The sequence below is a fragment of the Periplaneta americana genome, chromosome 12, assembly GCF_040183065.1.
Source record: "Periplaneta americana isolate PAMFEO1 chromosome 12, P.americana_PAMFEO1_priV1, whole genome shotgun sequence".
NCBI lineage: Eukaryota > Metazoa > Arthropoda > Insecta > Blattodea > Blattidae > Periplaneta > Periplaneta americana.
The window spans coordinates 112,305,853-112,311,852 of NC_091128.1; the positions used below are offsets into that span (position 1 = coordinate 112,305,853).

Here is a 6,000-nt window from a genome sequence, read left to right on the forward strand (position 1 = left end):
TGAAAGACATTGCGGAAAAATGTGGATTTTTATCCTAAAAGTCGATGTATATCTTAAGCTAGAACGCCCGTAAATATATTACTTTTCCCCATTCATTGTCAGTATTGAAGCTCGTTCCTGTTCTGCTGCCCCAGTTGTATCAATTTTCTATCACGAACTGTTTACCAGCACGCCATAATGAAATGCACAGCACAGCCATGATAGTAGTGTCACATATTCCTTAGCGTAGAAGCAGCAGCTTCATATCTCACCAACCACTTGGGTCGAAAATTTATTAAGAGAAGAATATGCAGCATTATGTCACAAAAGCTTTCTCTTTCTCTTACCGTTGACAGAAGTGAAGTAATTCCTATATGAAATACCAGCATACAAGGAGCATCAGCTTTAATTGTGAGGGAAATGAAACAAAGAGAAATAGCAAGGGAGCATGATATTTTCCTGGCATATGAATTTTTAACATGAAAGGAATAGCTTACTTCCTGCTGCCAAGTGGGAGACTTCTAGAAAAAAAAAACAGTTTTTACGGGGCATATTACTATAGCAATTGGCACCCCTAGAGGAACGAATCCCTTCTCTAGTCGCAGAAAATGAGTCCGAAGCCCATTAGACTCCTGTTAATGAGTATGAGGACTTTTTGCTAATGCGAATGGCCCGGAACGTTTAATTTAATTTACTTTTAAAACAAAGGTAAAGAGAAATACAAAATATCTCTCTCCCAAGTGTCTTCGTCTCACCGTTGTTACATGTATCATTAACACGATTACAAATGACTCCTCTAGTTCAAAAGAGTCGTTAAATTGTAATATGGAGGCAAAAACGAGATTATAATAAGTGAACAAGCAAATACAACTCTAAATTTTACAGAATGATGAATTAATAAGTAAGGGAAGTAATATTCTCTAATTGAATATATAAGAATGTTTAAAGTTTATTGTTTATTATTAAAGAGGCGTATTCCGTGAATAATTTGGCGTGTACTTAAACAATTATTATTATTATAGATAGTTGCACAGGAAATTTGAGTACTTATTACAATTTCGGACACGAAATTTGATATGAATTCATAACCGAGATTAAAAGGAACATAGCAGCAAATGTAACTGATAATTGATAAATTTGAAGTGAATAAAGGGAAAGATAAACAATAAAATATATGTGTACTTTCTGTTTGGAAATAATGTTTAAAGTTTAATGTTTGCTATTGAACGATCGCATTCCCTGGCTAATTTAACTCTCTGAGGACTGGATATAGAAAATTACATTGAAGACCATGTGGATGTGTTTTGACACCCTTTTCGTTATTTACACAATTTGGTTGTTTCCTTAATCTAAACATATTTTATTTCATTTATATGTGCTTAAGGTACGAAAAAAACTCAATACTTTAAACCTTACCCGATTTATTTTGGTATCCTCTGAAAGTATCTTACAGGCCAATAAAACAAAAATCACCAATGCGACTGTTATTTTAAAGATACGATGGAAAGATATGTCATATCACTTAAATAATCCGCTCAACCAACCCACTAACCTTGTCACATATCTCGGCTTAATATCACTTAGATATCCCCCCATTTAACTCATCAACTCATAAAGAACGTATGTGATAAGGTTAGGGGGTTAGTTGAGGAGATTATTTAAGTGATATTACAGCATATCTTTTCAAAGTAGCTTTGAAATTACTATGTTTTTTAGTAAAACTTTAATAAATATTTATATAATAGACTATGTTTTAGAACATTTTAAGGAAGCAACTTTTATATGCTAGAAGTAGAATTCTATCTTCAGTAATCATATAAACCGGAATGGAAATTATAATTTTCCTGAAGTGTCTCACAAAAATATTGAAAATATCTCTAAAAGCAACTATTTTATCAGTGACTTTCCTCTCTTCACGCGTATTGATATCGTCAAATCTCAGGATGATTAGAAACACTTTGTGCATAGCACTTCGTCCTCTCTGATTTGTGTATAGAACTAATGTGTCCACCATTTCATCATCAAAAAGTTGTTTGAAAATATTTTCTATGCTGTTAGTCTCACGTGATCAGTAGGACCACATCTCACACTCACCATGTTAGCACAACTTCTACGCGTAGTTGGGTAGAGAGAGACCTCTTCCATTTTGATCTAATTTTGTTGCAAAAGTGGATGATTCATCACTACTGGTATCTCTTGAATCTTGATCCATTATAACATCATTTTCATTTGTATCATCATGAAGCTCTTCATCGACTGCAATTGTATCAACAAATTCTTCCACCATTTCTGTAACATTTCTGTAATATATTCTATTTCAGAATCTAAGAACTTTCATTCGCTACGAAATGAATTTCCAACATGTTTACACATTTTCCGGAGAATCGTACCGTTGCAGAAAGTATATTATTCCGGGGAAGCAGTGGCTGAAATAACATATTGTTAAGAACACCACATTAACCTCTTTCCTTACTATATATTTTACCAGTTTTGTGAAAAAAGTGTCATATTTTTTATTTTCGTAAAGAGGTCATTTAATATTGCAGAATCACTGTCCATCACTAATTTTCTTACATACTTAAAAAATCACTATGAAATAGACAATGGGACTCAAACGAGTTAACTCGGATTAATAAATTTTGACACATGTTAGCAACCCGAGTTAACTCAGGATAATAAGGGAAGTGGTTAATACAATCTAACAATAGGCTATAGTCAGGCAAGATAATGTCATTTGATTATGGAAAACATACCTTAAAAGTAAGAGGATGACTTTCTAGAAATAGAATCTCAACGTTTGGACGTGAAAATCTCCAAAACAAATAAGATTTTGAAACAGATAAAAATTTATTTTTTGACATTCATATGCTGTTTTCACGTATCAAATGTCACTGTCTCTATCATATAATGCAAATAAATAGAAATTCACCTAATGCCCGGTAATCTTTTGGCGAATCCTCGGATCTCACCTCAATGTAAAAATTGTAATTGTAATATTGTAAAATTTTGACTTGTTCCACATCTTAAAGCTTCATTGCTCATGTAAAATCTATGGAATATAATAAATGAATGAATGAATTTCTCTCTCCTATATGATTATTTTGAGATAGAGGATGTAAGATTGACTGAGGTCTCGTTTTTATGCTGTAGGGCAGGAAAAGTTACTTATGCCGCTGCCATTTTAGTTGTAATTTGGCTACATTCGTCGCGCATATATATGACGCAATTACCATCCTACAGAATCAGCTGACATGTGATCTTTTGATGTTGCAAATAAATGCACTAAAAATGCATAGTAAACTGAATTTTAATTAGTAGTCCTATATAATTTTTAGTGTTATTGGGAGAAAAATTGTTAAAAAAAGTTGCTTAATATTATAACTATTCACTTCATAGTAATTACAATACAATGACTGCGCCATTGCAGTGGTTGGAGATTTCTTCAAACAGTAGTTAACGTATTACGAATATCGTCAAATTCAGTGATAATACTGATCATTAACTCCTGTTCTGTATCTTGTCTTATAAGTGACATCTTTGACGTTTTCCCACAGGAAAATACCTGATAATGTAGTAGGACCGCTACCAATCCAGTGACCAGGATAAGTTTTCTAAAGAAAATTTTATCTGATGATTATAATGACCTGGAGCCCCGTACCCTGAAACCACATTTCTGACTCACTCTGAATTGAAATCCTCCAAAGTTGCTGGTAAAGTGTACTCTAAAAGTTGACAGTAAATATACCTGTTTTGCGGAATGTGATCAAATAAATATGTTTTTTTTACCATTCTACATAATAAAAAACGGACGTCAGTGGATAAAACATTCCCTAACTCAAGGTATTTATGTTGATTCCCTGATTTACATATTAAAATGTTGGGTGTTAATCTCGTTCATCTTGCCAAAGAATTCTGTACACAAAGTAACAGAATATTTCCATAATGGGATCTGTGTCATTATCTTCTGTTTGTATGTAGTTGTACTTTGAGAAAAAGGACAGTTATATAAAAGGAACGGAAAATTTTCACATGTCTCTGCAAATTTATAAATACGAACTAACCAGAGAAATTGGCAGAGGAAGAGATAGAAAAAGATGGAAAGGTTCAAACAATGTCTTCAAATCCAAATGTATGAAATGGAGGTAGCGTCGATAGTGGTGGTGATGACAAATATGATAAGGATGAGGAGGGGCAAATTTCAGAAAAGTATATATTTCATATGGTAGGAAGACGAGCTGATAACAATGTGGAAGTTTTCTTGGAAAACCATAACACTTAATAAGGATATCGCATTGTATTTCAACTTTCAGTAGGTCACTGTCCTCATATCTCCATCTCTTTCTGAAGTGTTTGTGTAAATTTTTTCCTTATACTGCCTGCTATCTGCTTTGCAGTTACAAAATAACTGTACTACTGTGCTTTAAAGTAAGCAATTTCTGAGGGACGAATATTGTTGGAATTTTTAGTCTGAGATTGCATTAACAAAATTATAATTAATATCAAGCACAACAGATTAATTTTAATCGACTAGATTATTCGATTGAATATTTTAGATCGATTAATCTAACAACAGAAATTGATCGATTAATCGATTAAATTCCACAACACTAATAAAACATATATCATAATGTTAGTTTTGACTATTACAAATATGAAATATCTCAGTCCTATTGAACATCATTGCTTGATGACCACTGAATAATGCTGTGAAATTCCTGATAATAGCAGAAATATACTTTATGAATTGTGATTGATGATGCGATACATAGTTAAATGCAATGTTAATAATAGGAATATTTGAACTCTGAAACTAAATGTTCATAATTAAATCTTATCGATTATTTGAAGTGGAAATAATTATTTTGAGTATTTGAATTGGTGATATTTTTAAAAGTATTTTGTATTTGTATTTAAAATACTGAGATGTCGGTATTTTGCATACAAACATTTTAATTTTGCATTATGTGGGCTGTGACGTGTATCACTTGAGTAAGCTTGACATCTTGTATGTCATTTACATTCTGCACAGAGTAAATATGAATTGCACATTCTATTACTGTGTAAGGTATCGTCAGATTATTAACTTAAAAAAATTGACCGTTTTTCTTTTCCGTTCTAATTCTTGCAAGGATTTTGAACGAAAATATACATTTTAAATTAGTGGAACACCCTGATCATGAAGCAAGACTACTGCTTAAGACAATATAGAACAACACAAGATACGGATCATAAGTTAAAGCCCTTTGGAAAAAATATAAATTTGGAATTTCCAGCTGATAACATAAATTATACCAATTTTCATGCAACTTAGTTCATGGAGGTCGAGACTTTTTAGCTGCCCAGAACAACACGAGTCATTCGCGCTTAAGCAACGTTGCCTAATTGTAATTTTAAGACTCAGTCACTGTTAGTTACGGTAAATTATTGTAGCCACAAAGAATATGAGACGTGTGAACTAAGTCGCGTGAAAAGAAGTAATAGGCTCGCTGTATTTGAAGTCAGCATTTCTACCACTGGAGTCACAACGAGGGACTTAAAGAATTCATTATCACTTTTTCTTAGACTACAATTTACTTGAATTTCTTTCGTCCTCCATTAATATTTAAATGGCAAAGGATAATAACGTGTAAAACTGAACGAAGAACTCCGAAAGATAATATAAAATGCACTTACTTTTGTGTTTAATATCGACAGCTTTGCTTCGCATTCATAAGGCATATCTGGATACTCTTGAGAAACTTGCCACAAGTATCACCATGTGACGAACTGTAAACACCTCTGGATAGGAAGTACTACATCTTTCATGTGCTAACCTCGTAGTGACAACTTTCGCCTCTCGCAAACCTGACCTCATCGTCGCATGTTATAAAAAATATTTTTTTTCCACGTGACTAGGAGATTGATTTAGCTCTCTCTAAATATGACACAGCATTACTTGCAATACCAAGCATTCATACATCGTTAAAGAAATTCACCACCACCATCAGCAGCAACATTTTCATTTCCATATATTATCATGTT

The 6,000-nt window shown here is 32.9% G+C and overlaps 1 long non-coding RNA gene across 1 annotated transcript in view; it reads right to left on the reverse strand.

Annotated features, from left to right (window-relative positions):
- LOC138710077 (uncharacterized) overlaps positions 1 to 5,776 on the reverse strand; it is a 69,113-nt gene extending 63,337 nt beyond the window's left edge. Inside the window, exon 1 of the long non-coding RNA XR_011335050.1 lies at positions 5,653 to 5,776. This is a non-coding gene — a long non-coding RNA (uncharacterized lncRNA). The remainder of the gene's footprint in view (positions 1 to 5,652) is intronic.
- Positions 5,777 to 6,000: the final 224 nt, after the last annotated feature.